The sequence below is a fragment of the Periplaneta americana genome, chromosome 2 (genome assembly GCF_040183065.1).
Source record: "Periplaneta americana isolate PAMFEO1 chromosome 2, P.americana_PAMFEO1_priV1, whole genome shotgun sequence".
In the NCBI taxonomy this organism is placed as follows: Eukaryota; Metazoa; Arthropoda; class Insecta; order Blattodea; family Blattidae; genus Periplaneta; species Periplaneta americana.
The window spans coordinates 20,828,417-20,849,338 of record NC_091118.1 but is presented as its reverse complement, the minus strand read 5'-3'; the positions used below and the strand labels follow the sequence as shown (position 1 = coordinate 20,849,338).

Sequence of the window (20,922 nt, the reverse complement as noted above, 5' to 3'; positions counted from 1 at the left end):
AAGTGTTGTATTAAACCGAAGTATTTTCGTGCGGTGTTTACATTCTTACGAATACTTTCGCGTGTGTCTTTTCTTCATATTAGAGAAAAGTGACAACAGATAAACCAAACTTGGCTACAATTCGACGTCTTAATACAATTAAAGTACAATTTGACCGGAGTGCTACTCGTCCTACGGCAATGGATGTACATCTTTGGATACAACAAACTCTCAATTTAACCACAGAACAGGTAGATATGTTGTAATTAAATACACAAGAAAAATCTTTATATATAAAAGTGATATCGCCCACAATATACGAAAAACTGATACACAAACATGAAGGTACAACGGATTTCAAATATAATAATGGTGAACAAACACAAGTGAAAGTAAGCAAGGCAGATGTTCCGTCCGTAACTGTCTGAGTGTTTAATTTATCCCCGGAGGTGCCAAGTTCATTAATTCAAACAGCGTTAAACATGTATGGTGTAGTTCATTCAGTGCGATAAGAACAGTGGAGCACAGCTTATCCTTTCCCAGTTAACAATGGCGTTCGTGCGGTAAAAATGGAAATTAAGAAGTATATTCCAGGATCAATATCCATTGCGGGATATAATGCACACATCACGTATGTGGGACAACCGATTTTATGCTATTTGTGCCATGACCCCAATCATAAGAAAGAAGACTGCCCTCAGAGGAAAACCACCATGAATGTAAATGTTGTTGTTGTTGTTGTTGTCTAGTGCCTTGCATCTGGCAACGAAGCCATTAGCAGTCGTGCTTTCCAATACTTTTGAATGTAAATGTTAAACCACGACAATTGTTATTAAGTGACAATGTTTCGGGAACAGTCGAACAGCAACGCGAGGAGCAAACGACGGAACGACCCACGGAACGTGACACACCTGTAGAAGAAGAAACTGACACCGCATCAGAGACTGAGGCCATAAAAACAGTGACTACCGAAGATGAACAAAATATTATGGACACCACAGAATATACAACAAATGATGCAGCTGAGGTTGCACAGGATAAGGAACAACTTAGTGTGATCGATGAGGGCATGAAAATAACAAATACTTCATCTGGAATAAAAACATCTCTGCATCTTGGAGAATCCACAATTGATCTCGAAGAAAACCAAAAATTAGGGCAACCTACCGAAACACCACCTAAGAAACTTAAACCTATGGCGCAACATGAGTGTACACGGGACCCACGTCTGAGAAGTCACGATGATGGAGCGGCCCCTGGTAGCAGCGCCAGTGAAAAGAACACATCAAACACGTATCCCAGCAATAAGGTCAAGAACAGTCCACGACCTCACCCCTACGCAATCTACGGTCGCACCAAAGGTGGCAGTAAGAAGGACGGTCCTGATGGAAAATCTATTCCTAAGGAAGATAAAACCAATAGGGCTGGAGACTTCCTTACCGACTGTAAGACATAAATATTTTTGGACATAGAATATGCAGACAGGAATATCCATATCGTACTGCAAGTCAATACTTGCACTACTTTATATATTTCAATATATGGTGCTACTACGAAATTATGCGACACTAAATATAAATTGTTTATGAAGCAAAAATAAACAGTCGTTACTAAATGCATTCATAAAACAAAACAGTATAGATATGCTACTGTTGCAGGAAGTGAATACAGAAAACTTTGATTTCGTAGGACCGCAGTACGATTATGTTGTTAATACGGGTGATGAAAATCGTGGTACGGCAGTTATTTATCGTTGTGGACTTGCAGTAGATGCCATCGAAAAACATCCAAGTGGACGAGTGATATCCATGAAGGTTAATAACATTCAGGTACTAAATGTATATCTTCCTTCCGGAACCAATCATCGCCAAGAAAGAGAAAGTTTTCTAGGTAAGGAACTCCCTTTCTTCCTTCGCCACAGATATGACTGTCTACTGATAGGTGGGGACTGGAACTGCGTGCTTCACGCGAAAGATCAACCGGGGCAGTATAATCCATCTCCGGTTTTGGCAAACATGACACAAGACCTACAATTAGTAGATACATGGGAGCTCCTCCAAGGTAATAGAGTAGAATATAAGTTTCGCCGACAAAATGGAGCATCTCGATTAGATCGATTCTATATGATCCGAACACACAGTAAATATGTTCACCATATACAAGTATTTCCCACGCCATTTTCTGACCATGACTGTGTCCTGCTCTTACTCTGGACTAGAGATGGGCTAAAATGTTATTTTTTTTAAACAGTTTCAAGTGAAACTGTTTCGACAAAGAAACTGTTCCAAAATAACAGTTCCAAAAAAAACAGTTTCGTAAGAGGCATCTGTAGATTTGTTGCGATCGATTTCAGTTCACTGATCGAGGTAGCGTACCTGTTTCAAACAGCCATGTTCTGTGTTATAGTTTCGACAGATTGGGCAAGAAATCCCAACAAACTTCTGAGAAATTCTAATGACAACTGCAACATGTTGAAGCAAGGAATTCCCAAATTTTGAGGTTTTCATTGTTCATTGGCGTACATCTCAAATCACATTTTATAAGTTCGTATGTAACTTTCATAGCATGATTTATTTAACATAACATTTACGTTTCAGAAAATTATATACAATAATTGGTTGAAATTCGTGGACAATTTCAATGCTTCTTACCGGTACAATACTTGTAGCCTACATTTTCACGACACCCATTCCAAGTCTTCTAGGTTATGTTGCACAAAAATACGTGCTTGAAAGTTGAAATTACAGTAACCGCTTCCTCATATTCGACAAACACAAATACAATTTTTAGTACCTATTTTAAGGTAATTGTCAGTGAGGGAACCATATACTGAAGTTTTCCCGCATTATTTAACTTACAATAGTATAAACAATATTTAGGCCTATGTAATACTGTATTTCTTTATCGGTACCCAATAATTTATTTTCGCGGTATTAATTAATATTGTTAATGGGGAGGGAATGAAAGAGATTAGTTAAATTGAATTTCGCGGCCTACAAGATCGACGTATCGTTTTCAAGCAGAGGTCGAAAGTAGCGCCAGCAAAGCTCGTAGCATGTAACGGTTTACATTATGTTGCATGAAACTGTTTTATGAACCTGTTACAAAGAACAAGATGTTTCGTGGAACCAAAGAGTATAGAAAGCAACTTTAATCTGTCTGGAACAGTTGGAACAGGTTGGTACACGAAACAGTTTCATTTTTGTAACAGTTTCAAAATAGCAGTTCCAGAATATTCGTCCCATCTCTACTCTGGACTGATATTCCTCTTCCCATATATGGTAAGAGTTCTTGGAAACTGAACAATACTTTACTGTATATTCCTGAAATCAATGAAGTTTTCTCAACATTTTGAAAAATAAACAACCAGAGCCAACAACTCCAAACTCAACATCCTGCAAAAGTGGTTAAACGTTATAAAACCTGGAATAAAAGCTTATTTTCAAGAAGCAGGTATCATTCGAGCAGCAGAAAATAGGGAAACGTTGAATTTTTATTATCAGCTTTTAAATGAATTGTATGATGCACAAATGACACGTGATAATAAGTGGCACGAAATCTTAAACATTAAATCAACTATTTGTGCTCTTCAAAAAAAAATTCATGGACGGTATAAAGGTACGTGCGAGAACACCAACAGTAAGTGAAGATGAAATCTTGTAAAGGAAAAACGCAACGCTAGGACTAAACATATATCCCACCTCCAAACAATGGACGGAACACAATTAACATCTAACTCAGATTTTATTAAAGAAGTTGAAACTTTCTTCAGATCCCTTTATTCTGCATCTCCCACATCTGCAACGGAAACAGATACTTTACTTAAGCACGTGAACAGACACTTGAATCTGCAGCAGCAACGTGATCTTCAGTTACCAATTACAGAAGAAGAAATTCTTATGGCAATAGAAAGTGCACCCAAGAATACTGCCCCTGGACCTGATGGACTTATATATCAACTATACAAAATACATTGGACCTTAATTAAAGGCACATTAGTGGATTTGTTCAATTACATTTTTGATAGTGGGATTGTAGTCGAGGGTTTCAGTGATAGAATTGTAATACTTCTCCCGAAAGTGACACAGCCACGTACAGTGTCAGAATATCATCCAATTACACTCTTGAATACAGACTATAAATTATTTATGAAGATACTAGCGAACAGATTAAAACCAACTTTTCAGGATATTATTGAAATAGGCCAAAGTTGCAGTGTACCGGACAAATCAATAATTCATAACCAGGGAACGGATTTATATGGACTAAAAATATATGAAATATGTAAATATATATGTAGTTATTTTTACCAAAATATGGAATTAAATATGGATTTTTACCAAAATATGGAATTAAATATGGACTTAAAATTATAAAAAAATGACTATGTACGTTAAATATTGGTACATTTTAATCAAACTAAACAAAAAATATAATGGACGTACCTTATCTTCCAATGTAGTTTCAACAAAACACAATTTTTATTGTCTGTTACCATAACAATAGGTTACAAACATTTCTTTCAAGTGCTGAAAAGTGAATCTTCTTCTATTGTCTCTGAGGATAGATTTATACTGACTAAAAGAGCGTTCGACGTCACAAGAAGTAACTGGTACATAATTCAATTTCACAATGTCTGCTGGGGATAAGTCCAAGTTAATCTTCACTGTTGATTCACCACTCATCACAGCAACAACCTTTTGTAGTTCTTCATATCCAGGGTTTTTTGAAAGTACAGTGTCCACCTTAGCTCTTACTGCATCTGCAACTTTACCTCTACCACGATTCAGTTGTTCCACAGTACTATTTATAATTTCAAAACTTTCAGATAGTGAAAGGTGCCTATTTTGGAGACTTTTGAGCGTTTTTATGATGCATGAAAATGTATGCTGAATGTGAGCTAAGTCATTCTTCACACTTATGTCACAGGTAACTGTTTTCGCAGTATCAATTGAGACTGCATCTTCAGAGTCCAATGCAAGGAGAACATTGTTAATAGAGTCTATATGTTCGGCATAATATTCAACTGCTTCTAGCCATGTACCCCATCTAGTTAAAATTGGCTTTGGTGGCAATGGAATTTCAGGGTACATTTCTTTCAACACGTTAACTCTACTGGGAGCTTTGAGAAATACTTTTTTCACTGATGAAATCAACAAATCTACTTTAGGGAAATTGTCTCTGACCACTTCTGCCACACGATGAAATGCATGCACCACACAAGTAAAATGAGTCAATTTAGGATATACAACAGATAATGCTTGTCCAGCTTTGACCATATAAGGGGCAGCATCGCTAATAAAGAATAACACATTATCGTACATAATACCCTTTGGCCACAGGATACCCATAGCTTCGTTGAACAGTTTAACTATAGTTTTGTTATTGCACTTTTCTAGAACATCACAATGTAAAAGAATTCGTTCAGAATATTGTTCACTTAACAAACCGATAACTACATTACCAACAAGTCTACCTTCTTTGTCGGGAGTCTCATCAATGGAAACCCAAATTGAACTATCTTTAATTTCATCTCTTATCTTCTGTATTGTCTCATCGTAGATGGATGGAGCATACGTCTTCCTAAGTGTTGACTCATCCGGGATTGTATGTTGAGTATATTTTTCAAGGAATTCCCTGAAGACCTTATTCTTTAGTTTGTAGAGAGGAATATCAGCAGAGATGAGAGAACGGCACAGGTCGATGTTAAACTCAGATCTTACATTCGATGTTGTTGGTTGTGTTAAAAACAATTGTCTCTGCTTGGAATTTAGTTGTTTGTTGGCCTGATGTTTACTAGTTGTAATGTGTTGTTGCACCAGGAACTTTTGTGTAGATGATACTGCACACTGACACAAATTACAAAATAATATTTTATTGTCAGTTGATAAACCATCTTCTTTAAATTCTGAAATGTAACTTGTTAGTTTTGATTTTAAATTGACTGAATGACGTACTTTTGGCATATTTACCGTCTTTATAGTATGATTTACAAAACTGAACCTATGTGTACTCTGACTGGCATTTAACTGTTGAGCTGCACAACTGAAGTCTGTTAAAAATTTTAAATTAAATTAATACAGTTTTGTAACTTACTTTCCCATTGTTGATAGGACTGCTAATTTTCAAATAACTCTGATGTTAAAGGGATTACTGAACATGTGTTTAAATCTCTATTGTTGAAATGTATTTTTAAAAGTTAATGGAATTTTGTTTTGTTTTATTGTTAAACCTAATATAATATGGACTGTTTTATATGAAATATGGAAAATATATGGAAATTAACGAAAATATGTACTAAACTCTAAAATATGGAAAAATATGGAAAATAAAAGTAGGATTTTTCAACCCTACACATTGTGAAACATAAAGATAATGCAAAATATAAATTATATTAGCTTTATAAGTAAATATGTATTTACATATAAATCCTTTCCCTGTTCATAACCTTGTCACCATTCGTGATACAATTTTACATTATGAAGAATTCCCGGATGAAAAAGCAGCACTGTTATCAATAGATTTTAATAAGGACTTTGATAGAATGAACCATCTCTATCTGCAACATGTTATGAAGCACTTCTGTATACCAGACAAAATTTTTAATGTTGTAAGAAGCTTACATGATAGTGCATACTCCAAAATTCAAGTGAACGGTTTCTTTACGAAACGTATTCCTATTGCATCATCAGTACGACAAGGATGCCTGTTCGCTATTGGTATAGAACCACTTATCCGAATGTCACATAACATCTTACAATCTGGACGAGCCACATGCTCCCTGTTCACGATCAGGGTATATGCAGATGATGTTGTAATCCTTCTCCGAGATGAAGAAGAATGTACAAAATTACCACAGATTCTACAAACATATAGTATGGCATCCTGTGCACAAATAAACACACAAAAGTCATTATTAGTACCATTAGGTAATTGGTCTGTTACACAAACTGTAAATTATATCCCTATAAAAAGAGAAGCTACGATTTTAGGACTAATAGTATGTGCATCTTTTAAAGATATGGTTGACATCAATTGGTCCATTACGTCTGCAAGAACTCGAGCGTCCATATTTCAGCATATACATAGAACCCTCAATCTCTTTGAAAGAATATAGCATATAAACGTATTTTGCCTGTCCAAACTGTGGTATTTAGCACAGATTTTGCAGCTTCCAACAAAATACTCCACAGTGCTAGACCAAGCAATCAGCTTCTATGTCTGGAAAGGATATTTTTACAAACTGCCAAAAACGCAATTACATCTTCCAAAAACGAAAGGAGGTTTACAGCTGACTGCAATTAAAGAAAAAAGTCAGGCTCTTTTGACACAGAATATTCTTCGTGCGAAACACGATGAAAGCGATCCCATGGACAACAAATTCTGGCAAAACCACATTCCACTATTATGCAGTAAAACAACCATCTTACCACATTCGCTGAAAATGATTTGGTAAGCAATAGCGTCATATTTCCCAACAATAGTCACGAATGACAAGAATCAAAACACGAAGACTATCTACATTCACCTCATGAAGAAAACCGTGCAAACTCCACATATCATGGAAAAGTTGCCAAACCAAAGATGGGGGAATATATGGCGCAATATACATATGGCGAACATCCCGACTGCATGGAAGACCACAATATATTGCTATCTCAACCAGATTATACCAACTGAAGAAAAGAGACATCGACATAATTTAACAGACTCTCCTGCATGCAAAAAGTGTGGGTGATTAGACACACTGAAACATCGTGTCACAAATTGTGGTGCTGCAAAAACCATATGGGAAGGAGCAACAGCTTTACTAATAAAAATTAGGCCAGATTCGCAACTACATGATTGTTTCCAAACATTACTGGTATTAGACCCACCAAGAAAACAAAACAAATTTGCAACTGTTTGGTTTGCTTCAGGATTCCTGCACTACCAGCTGACAAAGCCCCCTACACAAAATGGAAGAATTCTTACATATGTTGAAAGAAGAGGCTGCCAGACTGGAAACAAAAAACAATAAGTCATCCCAGATCCTAAAAGAACTCAAACTATTACAATTGAATAGATAATAAGTGGAAAGGAAATTCATTTGTATAATTAGCAAATATGTCCTACAATTAGAGTGCTTTGGTTGTATTAACTCTTAATTTTCTATACAGCATAACATTTTTAACAACTGTGACAGGAGACTGGTTTAATGGACTGTGCACTACTAAAAAAAAAAAAAAAAAAAAAAAAAAAAAAAAAAAAAAAAAAAAAAGTAAAAATTGTTGTATATAACTTGTACTGAATAAGAATTGGTTATTTTCTTTCCATGCCACCTGTGTCTGTGTCCAGAACAACACTAATCCCATAGCAGTCTACTGTTATCTCTCTCTCTTTCTAAAGAGGCAACCTATACAGTAATAGTTCACACAACCGAACGTCAAAAGCTATGATGTTCGAGAACTACTCATTACAATATGTTTTGCAATAAATGCACTGGGGAATAGCATTCTATCATTACATGTGTTTCCTAAAATGTATGTTAAAGACTACATCAGTAATGAATCACTTCCAAGCAATAAAGTGGTTTGTTCATCCTAGTGGCTGGATGACAGGTAACAGTTTTGAACATATTTTCTTCAATTTTAAGAAATACATCACATATTTTCCAAAAAAGAAAGTGTTACTAAGTTTAGACAATGATGATAGTCATGAGATATCAAAAGGTCTAGATTATTGCAAGGAGAACAGAATTGTCCTCCTTACACTTCCACCACATACAAGCCACAAAATGCAGCTTCTAGACAGAACAGTTTTGGGCCCTTAAAATTCTGCTACAACACAGCAGCAGATGAATGGATGTCATGTGACACCAAAAGGTCTAGATTATTGCAAGGAGAACAGAATTTTCCTCCTTAAACTTCCACCACATACAAGCCATAAAATGCAGCTTCTAGACAGAACAGTTTTGGGCCCTTAAAATTCTGCTACAACACAGCAGCAGATGAATGGATGTCATGTGACACCAAAAGGTCTAGATTATTGCAACGAGAACAGAATTTTCCTCCTTACACTTCCACCACATACAAGCCATAAAATGCAGCTTCCAGACAGAACAGTTTTGGACCCTTAAAATTCTGCTACAACATAGCAGCAGATGAATGGATGTCATGTGACACCAAAAGGTCTAGATTGTTGCAAGGATAACAGAACTGTCCTCCTTACACTCCCTCCACACAGAAGCCACAAGCTACAACCACTGGACAGAACAGTTTTTGGATCCTTAAAATTCTACTACATCACAGCAGCAGATGAATGGAAGAGCACTGGAAAAAGAAGTAGTGCTGGATTGGCTTGTGAGGAATGGAGTACAAGGAGATGCCACTTTGATTAAGGGAGGCGTGCTTGACATTATTAAAGACATCAAACCCAAGACTCCCACATATTACATGAATGAACTGACAAAGCAACACGGACACCAAGTTAAACGACTTCCCCCATATCACAGCCACTACAGTGCTAGAGGGTTAAGGGACATGTTGCTATCAATAATAAAACTTTTTCATTATGGGAGGTGGAGAAGCTTATTGTAAAGAAAGTAGAGAAAGTGAGTGCTGAAGACTGGACAACAGCAGTGGCACATGTAGGGAAAAAAATAAGGAAGGCTTCAGAGAATGAAGGAGTACTGGATAATGAATCAAAAGCATTATTATTAGAATCCAATGTGCCATGGCACCACCAATGAAAGAAACAAAAAATAATATCCTAAAAAGCAGTTATAACAGTTTATTTCTACTTATTTTATTTGTTTTTCATCTGAACGAGCACGCACACAGATTGGGATGCACTAGGTGTGGCACCATCTGCATCCATATAACACTGTACGAAAGGCTACTGATTCTAGTTTATATAAGTTTCTGGTTTAATTATATAAATCCTACTTAATTGTAATCTAATACTAATATGTATACTAATGTGTTTATTTTCGTTTTTAATGTGTACATTTTTTTTATTGAATTATCGGCTTCTGTTTTTATGTGATTCGTATTTGATTCTAACAACATTAATATGTATTCCACTATGTTTATTTTTATTTTATGAGGTAAATTTTATGTAACTACCTCTTTTGATCTCATTATGTACCTAAATTGTATCAGTATGTAATTATTTAATTCCGATCCAGTTTTATGTTCAACTGTGTAAGCAAGTTTTAATCCTGGTTGAGTGTAAGAGAAGGCCTTACGGCCTTAACTCTGCCAGGTTAAATAAAGCCATTATTATTATTATTGTTATTATTATTATTATTATTATTATTATTATTATATGATGGCAGACACTGAGCTGATTTCAATTTGACTCAGTAGTCAACATTCTGCTCACTAAAGTGCAGTAATGCAGAAATTTCGTTAGATGGCAGGGTTGTTGGAGACTTTAGGCAGGGAACCATCATCTCAAGCACAGACTTGTACGAAAACACAAGTTAAAGTTCCGCATCAAATCTCAATGCAATGTTACCAATTCAAAACTAATGCACACAACTAGGATTTTAATGTGCAAATTATTATCCATTTAACTATATCGAAATGGAGTGTTAGAGGATCTAAAGAAAGTGGGAATTAAAGGATGGTGGTTGGTTGCCAGGGACAGAGATGCATGGAAGAGAGTTCTAAGGGAGGCCGAGGCTCAAATTGGGCTGTAGCGTCGATGATGATGAACTATATCGAAAGCAGAGTGTCAGTCATGTTTTTTTTTTTTTTTTTTTTTTGTAGAAAGACAAATATTTTTTCATATTATGTAACACTATTTGTTAGTTTTGTGTGATATTTGTTTTATTTTGCGGCAACTGTTACTAGTATTGATGCTTTTGTTAACGATACATGAGATCTGTGTAGGACATGAACATGTGCTATACAGACTGCTGCCTTGGACTGATTGGTTTGTTTAAGTAAAGCACGTGTTCATTTATTATCTGTACCATTGTTCATCTCGTGTATTTTCACCACCAGTAACTTTATTAGTTCTAAAAGTTATTTGTATTAATCGATTTAATCATACTGTGAAAGTTTTGCATTATCTGTATTTGTAAATTTAGTTATTAGTTTCAGAAATATTATTGTAACTGTTATCGATTTTCTGGAATATGACATTAAAATTTGGTCTCATTACTGAACAGGATGTCTCTAAATAAAGTACAATAACAACAGGTTGCTGCCTGTGATGGTTAATTATTATAGTGATGATGGTGAGTTTGGTGTGGAAAAGGTGGAGAGACGAATAAAATAAGTGAATTGCTGCAAACTCCATTTAGCAGTAGGACACTCGGAGAAAAAATTACAACAAACAATTTGGGCAGACCGCTTCCAAATCTGAATCTTCATCAAGAAACAAAAAGTCGATGCTGCAAATTCAATCCTGAGATTTATCACAAGAACACATGAATTTGCGGCTGCGAAGAGAAAAATGCTTTCTTTTGCTTTTCATGTATTGTTCAGCAGAGATGTAAGTTAGTGTAAGACCAGAATTACTCATATAGGGCACATATAGTCTAAAATGAAAGTGCATGAATCATTTAAGCGTCACATCAAAAATGTTTTAAGCCTTTCATTTTTGGGGAAAATTAATATTTGGAATAAGATGGATACGCACTATAGACAAACAATAATCAACCATAATAAACAAGTGGATAAGAATAGATACATTCTAAATTTAATTATAAATCGTAATCAGTCTTGTGCACTGGAGATGGCACTCAGGGGACATGATGAGACAGAAACATCCGAAAATAAAGGAGTATTTCACGAATTAATTCAGTTCAGCGCTGAATTGGATAAAGATCTGAAAGTTCATCTCTCACAATCTTCAGTGTTTAAAAGCATTTCCAAGATCATATAAAACGAACTTCTCTAATGTGTGTTGCAGGTACATCTTGAAGTTCGCAAAGAAATAAAAAGTGCCAACTATGTAGCTGTAATAGCCGATGAACCACCGACGTTTCTTGTGAATTGGTTATTGTCTTGCAATATGTTATCAATGGGAAGCCAGTGGAAAGATTTTGGAACTTTATTATCAAAATGCAAATGCTACTGCAGACTGCATTTTAAAAGAACTCGAGCCCTTAGTTGGTGACAATCCAGGAAAACTTATTGTTCAGAGTTATGATGGGGCAAATGTTATGAGCGGAGCTGCTTTCGGGCTTGGGTTGGATCTCCCTTTGGTCTCATTGAATGGTTTCTTCCGAGGTTTTCCCCAGCCGTGGAACTGAAGCAGGATGGTCTATGGCGAGTCCTCGGCATCACTTCATTTCACCCCTTTCATTTGATTACCTGATTGGGTTTTTCCGAGGTTTTCCCCAACCAAAAGGCAAATGCCGGGTAATCTTTTGGCGAATCCTCGGACCTCACCTCATCATTGTAGAAAATTACTAAATTGTAAAACTGTAAAACTTGTAAAATATTGTAAATATTGTAATTGTAATATTGTAAAATTTTGACTTGTTCCACATCTTAAAGCTTCATTGCTCATGTAAGATCTATGGAATATAATGAATGAATGAATGAAATGAATGAGGGTTAAATGGTGTACAAAAGTTGATCAAAGACAAGTACCAGAATGCAAATTACATCCATTGCTATGTGAACCAACTAAATCTCATTATATCCACAGCTGCCTCTGTTAATAGTAAGATTCCATCTTTTCTGCACATCTCTCAGGAATTTGTTCCTTTTTTTGGAATTCACCACAAAGATAAAAAATAATGCAAGAAATCACAGTGAAAAGTCTACCCCGAGTATCACTCACCAGATAGAATTACCATTCACAGGTAGTCAAAGATGTTTTTGAGAACAAAGAAGATCTTATTAAAGTGACGCAAACTATTGAAAATAATGAAAACATAAAGTCGTCATCTACTATTGAAAAAGCAGGTTCCTACAAACAAAGACTTCAAGATAAAGATTTTGTTTTCTGGCTGACATTTTTCGATAAGATAATGCCTCGTGTAGACATAATTTTTAATCAATCACAAAAGAAAATTGCTGAACCAATTAAAGTAAAACAAGACATTCAGAATTTTTAAATCATAGTTCAGGGAATCAGAGATGACACTGGTGCAATTCTCAATGAGTGTGACAAAGCAATGCCTGCTAAGAGATTGCGAACTGATGATGACTACAGAAAAAGAGATGCCTTGGAAGTATGTGATGCCACCCTTTCTGAGATAAAAATCTGATGCGTCTGTATGCAAAAGTCAACTGGCCGTCCATCAGTAATGGCCATGTGCACCATTCTCGATCATCTAGCCCGTTTATCAGCAATCACGGAAACATGGTTAATTCTTGACAATGATCAAGTTACAGATGCGGTGCACCGATATTTTCCCTCGATCAACTCAGTACTGTCAGCTGACGGTACGCTCGCTTGAGAAGAATCATCTGAGCGCTAGGTTACCGCGTATAAAACAGCGAAAGAACGCACTCTGTCAATTATTGCTTCGTTTTTGTTTGTCGGATTGTTTCAAACATCCTCGCAGTTTTCAAATAAGTTTCAATAACCATGGAAGAAAAAAAGAAAAGAGTACCGAACTTCTCACAGTTCGAAACGGGAATTCTTTTACAAATCGTCAGCAATTCTGCATCCATATTAGAGAATAAAAGTACTGACGGAAGTTCTCTAAGAGAAAAGCAGCTACCTGGTTGGATTTAGCACACTATATAGTTTGCACAGCTTGGGGAAAAGTTGGGATTTCTGCCTTTCGAGCAACAGAAATATTTCCGCTAAATCCAGATGCAATTCCAGACTATTTCTTCAAGATTTCGGACTCAGCCAGCAAGACAAAGACAATCTCAAGATTTCAACTCGGGAAAATTGTTGGCACAGCTCGGGGAAAAGTTGCAGCTGTGGAAAATGGGATTTCTGCCTTTTGAGCAACAGGAATATTTCCGCTAAATCCAGATGCAATTCCTGACTATTTCTTCAAGATTTCGGACTCAGACAGCAAGACAAAGACAATCTCAAGATTTCAACTCGGGGAAAATTGTTGGCACAGCTCGGGGAAAAGTTGCAGCTGTGGAAAATGGGATTTCTGCCTTTTGAGCAACAGGAATATTTCCGCTAAATCCAGATGCAATTCCTGACTATTTCTTCAAGATTTCGGACTCAGCCAGCAAGACAAAGACAATCTCAAGATTTCAAGTCTGGAAAATTGTTGGCACAGCTTGGGGAAAAGTTGCATCTGTGGAAAATGGGATTTCTGCCTTTCGAGCAACAGGAATATTTCCACTATATCCAGATGCAATTCCTGACTATTTCTTCAAGATTTCGGACTCAGCCAGCAAGACAAAGACAATCTCAAGATTTCAACTCGGGAAAATTGTTGGCACAGCTTGGGGAAAAGTTGCATCTGTGGAAAATGGGATTTCTGCCTTTCGAGCAACAGGAATATTTCTGCTAAATCCAGATGCAATTCCCGACTATTTCTTCAAGATTTCGGACTCAGACAGCAAGACAAAGACAATCTCAAGATTTCAACTCGGGAAAATTGTTGGCATAGGTTGGGGAAAAGTTGCATCTGTGGAAAATGGGATTTCTGCCTTTCGAGCAACAGGAATATTTCCGCTAAATCCAGATGCAATTCCTGACTATTTCTTCAAGATTTCGGACTCAGACAGCAAGACAAAGACAACCTCAAGATTTCAACTCGGGAAAATTGTTGGCACAGCTCGGGGAAAAGTTGCATCTGTGGAAAATGGGATTTCTACCTTTCAAGCACCAGGAATATTTCTGCTAAATCCAGATGCAATTTCTGACTATTTCTTCAAGATTTCGGACTCAGACAGCAAGACAAAGACAATCTCAAGATTTCAACTCGGGAAAACTGTTGATACAGCTTGGAGAAAAGTTGCATCTGTGGAAAATGGGATTTCTGCCTTTCGAGCAACAGGAATATTTCCACTAAATCCAGATGCAATTCCTGACTATTTCTTCAAGATTTCGGACTCAGACAGCAAGACAAAGACAATCTCAAGATTTCAACTCGGGAAAATTGTTGGCATAGGTTGGGGAAAAGTTGCATCTGTGGAAAATGGGATTTCTGCCTTTCGAGCAACAGCAATATTTCTGCTAAATCCAGATGCAATTCCTGACTATTTCTTCAAGATTTCGGACTCAGACAGCAAGACAAAGACAATGTCAAGATTTCAACTCGGGAAAATTGTTGGCACAGCTCGGGGAAAAGTTGCATCTGTGGAAAATGGGATTTCTACCTTTCGAGCAACAGGAATATTTCTGCTAAATCCAGATGCAATTCCTGACTATTTCTTCAAGATTTCGGACTCAGACAGCAAGACAAAGACAATCTCAAGATTTCAACTCGGGAAAATTGTTGATACAGCTTGGAGAAAAGTTGCATTTGTGGAAAATGGGATTTCTGCCTTTCGAGCAACAGGAATATTTCCACTAAATCCAGATGCAATTCCTGACTATTTCTTCAAGATTTCGGACTCAGCCAGCAAGACAAAGACAATCTCAAGATTTCAACTCGGGAAAATTGTTGGCACAGGTTGGGGAAAAGTTGCATCTGTGGAAAATGGGATTTCTGCCTTTCGAGCAACAGGAATATTTCCGCTAAATCCAGATGCAATTCCTGACTATTTCTTCAAGATTTCGGACTCAACTGAGCCCCAGCCCAAATCTTCAACCAAGATACACCTCAAGCAGAGACTCCTGACCCAGATGAACCACGAATTTTGGATTCTCCTGGATGTTCCACTGCTCAGGATACAATGAGTACACCCAAAATCTCCAAAAATGAAACTCCATCAAAAGTTCTGAAGAAACTCAGTCCAATACCTCGCATAACATTGAAGAGAGTACCGAGGAAACAACTTGCTACAGTGTTGACATCAGATGAATTCATCGCCGAAAAGAAAAGAAAAAGCAGCAGCAAAGTACAAAAAGGCAAGAAATCATCTACCACTGATTTTCCAAAGCTGAAAAAGAAAACTATGGCAGCTACGTCAAGAAATGGGCCTACAACTTATTCCACATCTTCAACGATCGACAAGGAAGTTGATTCAACAACTGTGTGGAATGTTGGGAGAATTACTTTACTACAAATAGGAAAGATGATTGGGTGAGATGGATAATGTTCAAAATGGTTGCATGAGAAGTGCACTGACTGGTAGGAGTGAAATCAGAAACTTCAACATGAATAAACAGAAATAAACATGTACCGTTTTCAAACCATTTTTTAAATAATTTCTGAATGTTTAGTCACAATTTATGATTGCATTTGTTTGTGTTTTTTTATTTCATTGACAATAAGGGTTTATTAAACACTGTTGAATCACAAATCTTGAATATACCTATGTAATACAGTATATCTCCTAAATCAAATGTGTGGTGTAGCATTTCTCCCTGAATTGTGGCATGTATTCCTCTAGTAGTGTGGCATCTCTCCCTCGTATATGTGGGAGAGATGCCACAGACAATGTTTTAAAATAATTGTATTTTCATGTACCTTTAATGTTTCATTTTGTTTAATTTTATTACTGTTGGTACGTTCAAGGGGTAAGGTATAAGTTATGATCGACAGATTATGGAAATCTCTTGGAATGTGAGAATAATTGGCTTGCAATGAAAAGTGTATCATCTATCCTGGACTTACCCTAAGGAAGGGACTATTAAAGTGCTATGTGTGTGGAGTGTGGCATTGTATGGGTGCAGAAACATGGACATAACGACGAAGTGAAAAGAAATGATTGGAAGCATTTGAAATGTGGATATGAAGAAGAATGGAGCGTGTGAAATGGACAGACAGAATAAGAAATGAAGTTCTGCTAGAAAGAAGGATCAAATCCAAGAACAAGTACTTAAGTCAGTTCTACAGTTACCACGAAATGAGTAACATCTTAAGTCTCAAAGCCTATTAAAAGAACGAAATGTAGAACATCAGGGTGAAGTGTTTTCAGAAGGAAGGAATTGGTTTAAATTTTTTATCCCTAAGTGCTTAAGAATGTATATACTGTAGTATAGCTGTATATTACACAACACGAGTTTCAAAATATTTCATACAGTAATTCAAAGCAAAAATAAGGATGTATTTAAAAGAAGTCTTTAATGGCAATAGAAAATTTGTTATTCAGATTTCAGACTTCTGAGTAAACCTGGTCGCAACCCACTGTAGGCACTGCAGTGAATATGAAACTTTACCACATGTGTTGGGAGTTGCCCACAGGGAGAAGTACTCAGAATAAAATGTCACAACACCATACGTTCTATGATCACAGATGCACTTCGATCCAAAAATCTAGACGTTCACGAGGAAGTTCATTGTATTGCTGATGGTGGGAGCAATCGTAGGATCGATATCATAGCTATAAATAGGGACAAACAGACAGCTGAAATAATTGATCCCACAATCAGATTTGAAATCTCAGCCACTCAACCATCTGAAGTGAACGAAGAGAAAAAGAAAATCTAGGAGCCCACGATTCAGTACCTATCGGCGAAATACAACATAGAAAAAATCACAGTTACCGGTCTCTTCTTCAGAGTGAGAGGCACCATTCCGAAAGCCTTTGTAAAGTGGAGGGAAAAATACAAGCTGACAAGAGATCTTCAAGATCCCATTGTCACCACCATAATAAAATTTTCTGTAGCGATATTTCATCAGCATCTTTATGGTGTACATTCAATTTAAATTACATTGGTTTTATTTTTTTTTTCTTATGTCTTAATCAATTTTGTCTGAAACCTGTTTCCATAATTTTTCATTTTAAATTTTATTGTGAGCTATTCTGTGTCGCAAGGCAAACCCAAAATATTGGGTCAGACCAATAAATTAAAAATTAATATATTACCATCTATGTCAATTGTTGAAATATTGATAAAAAGGATTCAAACAGTTAAAGAACAACAAAAGTTAAATAACTGAATATTAAACAATGGCAGTCAAAATGACCAAAACTCTAAGCTGTATCAGCATTGTGCAAGCATTATGTGGACAATAATTTACTTTCTGATGTAATTACATTCCAACTCTATATATGTTGAAAATGAAAATGAAAAGTCGACAAATGTGCTTTTATTTTTACCGTTTTTTTAATTTTAATTGTGTGCACAAAGCTGACAGAATATGAAAAATCTAGTCTAGTCTGCAATTGAGGGGCGTTTTCACAAAACTCGTTATCTACATTCTTTTCGATTTTGAGGTTTTAGCATATCCTTATGTTTTTGGGTCAGGAGAATCCAATGATGCTATCAGAATTAAGCTAAAGTTGGTAAGTATATCAGTAAATTGATCTTGAAATAAAAGAGATTTTTCAAAACTCGGTATCTACAGTTGTGTATTTTAGAAAAGAGTTGTCTTGAAAAAAAGAAGATTTTGTAGATAATGAGTTTTGTGAAAACGCCCCTCAATTGTATGAGTACAATCAGATGCATTTATATCTACAGTTACAGGATGTTGTACAACTAAATTTATGTATGTCTAATTTTCACTGTAATAAAAATGATTACTATTCGCCTAAATTGAGTCACAAAAATATACATTTCTAACTCACGACCATTGAGTATCTTCATGATGTTTTGACTCCATGCACAAACATCTTCGAGACTGCAGCCAGAAGAATGCCCACAGCAACAGTTCCGATTGTTGTGTGGGTGACTGCGTAGTTGTAGCACGTGATCTGGAGTGGGGACTGCAGGACATACTGCATCAAAGGTAGATGGTGTTCACTTGGCTTGATGCACTGGACACTAAAAACAAATGCAACAATGAGAATGCTTCAGATCTACAGCAAGACATTAGGTGTCTAGTATAAAAACCGGCCAAATCACTGAAGGCAATTTTTTCAGTATCAAGCAAAAACCTCCAGAGACAAACCGTTGATAATTAAAAAAGTTGTTTCTTCATTGTTACATAGTTAACTGTTGTACATTTAATAATAAAAAACAATTGACTATAGAAGATGGCATTTTAATATTACACATGAATGTTTGATCGTATTTATTTCTATTTTTTTTTTTTTTTTAATTAATTTAACGTCCATTTGTACAATTTTAATATAGCCTATGTTTTTCTCCTGGTTATGAAGGTTAAATGTGCAAACTTTGGCACATATCGGTCAAAGCGTGTATATTTGTATAGAGAACATACATACCCACATTCACTTTTATATATTAAGATTTCAGTATAATTGTATGGCAACTTTGTTTGAGACAGCATAAATAAAATACTATGGATATATTATTTATGTAGTAAAACTCCCTTTATGGCGGGTTAAAATAAAATAACGTATCTAAAATAGTGTAAATAATCAAAATAATAAAAAAAAATAAAAGGAGTTGAGCTCAGGTTCGAACTTGGGTCCCCATACATCAAAGTCATTCACCTTACCACAACGCTACAGAGAGCTTGAATTTAAGTACTATGAATGTTTCACATTTGCTGTCTATTATGTTTGATTTTGAATTTATAAAAACTAAACAAATATGTGTTTTATGTCATTTCGTATTGTATATTATTGCCCACGACACATTCAATCAAGAAATCGTCCTTCATTTACGTAATGTTAATTTAATGTTATTTTATTTAATATTTCAATAACAATATGGCCGCTTTTACAACAGAAGAAGATGTGATTGAATAATGTCAATAAAAGACAGTTGACTGTAGAATAGGAGGCCATTTTAATATCATACATGCCTTATTTCTTTCTAATTTTTATTGTTTTCAATAATTTAACGTCCATCTGTCCAATTTTAATATGGCCTATGTTCTTCTCCGGGTTATGAAGGTTAAATGTGCAAACTTTGGCAAATATCGGTCAAAGCATGTAGATTTGTAATGAGTACATACATTCATACATACATACATAGCCACATTGACTTTTATATATAAGATATGAATATAAAAACGGTATGTCTCATATCTGTCCTAGAATGCGGTAAGGGGTTAAAATAAGTCTGTATATGTGTAAAAGCAAGTAAACAAAAACTGTACAGTATATCCGAAATAAATTATTATGAAAAGTATCAGAATTTTGCTGGAACTTCAGAAAAAAAAAGTTAAGTGTGAAAAACACATAATTATGAAACACACCAAAACGTTTTGCTACACATTTAAAATGCTATAGGGATTTTAAGAATTACGTAGTAGAAATAAATAAAGAAATTAATAATAATAATAATAATAATAATAATAATAATAATAATAATTGATACAGTTCCGTTGATGTAAAAATGTGGGTTAAAATCTAGGGTTGCCATAATTCTAGAAATAAAAATATAGACATTTTTGTTTTCCCAAAAAATGTAAATATTATATGAATTAAAGAGGAGTATCTACCACATTGTACCAATATAGTATCTTTAAAACCAAACTGTACAAAGCAGTGGCTATTACCATCCATTACTTCGGTGTAAGTGCCAACCCTTGAAGTAAATAATTATTATTAATCTCCATTCTGAGTTCAAACCAGAAAATACGGACATTTTGTCACTTTTTCACTTGTACAATATGGACTTACTTACTTACAAATGGCATTTAAGGAACCTGCAGGTTCATTGCTGCCCTCACATAAGCCCGCCATCGGTCCCTATTCTGAGTAAGATTAATCCAGTCTCTATCATCATATCCCACCTCCCTCAAATCCATTTTAATATTATCCTCCCATCTACGTCTCAGTCTCTCCAAAGGTCTTTTTCCCTCCAGCCTCCCAACTAACACTCTATATGTATTTCTGGAATCGCCCATACATGCTACATGCCCTGTCCACCTTATTGTATGGATTCGTAACAAGCTGTTTTTTTATGGTGGTGGGCTGTTAGCCCTTCACCCAACCCCCAAGCTGGAGGACCACCCCTTATCGGCTGTCCATGACTGCTTATTCAAATATTCACAGCTACCCTCCATATCTGGAGGCCGTCTCCTCTATCCGGAACCTGAGGACGCGCCAT

The 20,922-nt window shown here is 35.9% G+C and overlaps 1 long non-coding RNA gene across 2 annotated transcripts in view; it reads right to left on the bottom strand.

Annotated features, from left to right (window-relative positions):
• Positions 1 to 13,994: 13,994 nt before the first annotated feature.
• Positions 13,995 to 20,922, bottom strand: part of LOC138715731 (uncharacterized) — a 12,063-nt gene continuing 5,135 nt past the window's right edge. For both annotated transcript variants that reach the window (XR_011336558.1, XR_011336559.1), the window contains exon 4: positions 13,995 to 18,720. This is a non-coding gene — a long non-coding RNA (uncharacterized lncRNA). The remainder of the gene's footprint in view (positions 18,721 to 20,922) is intronic.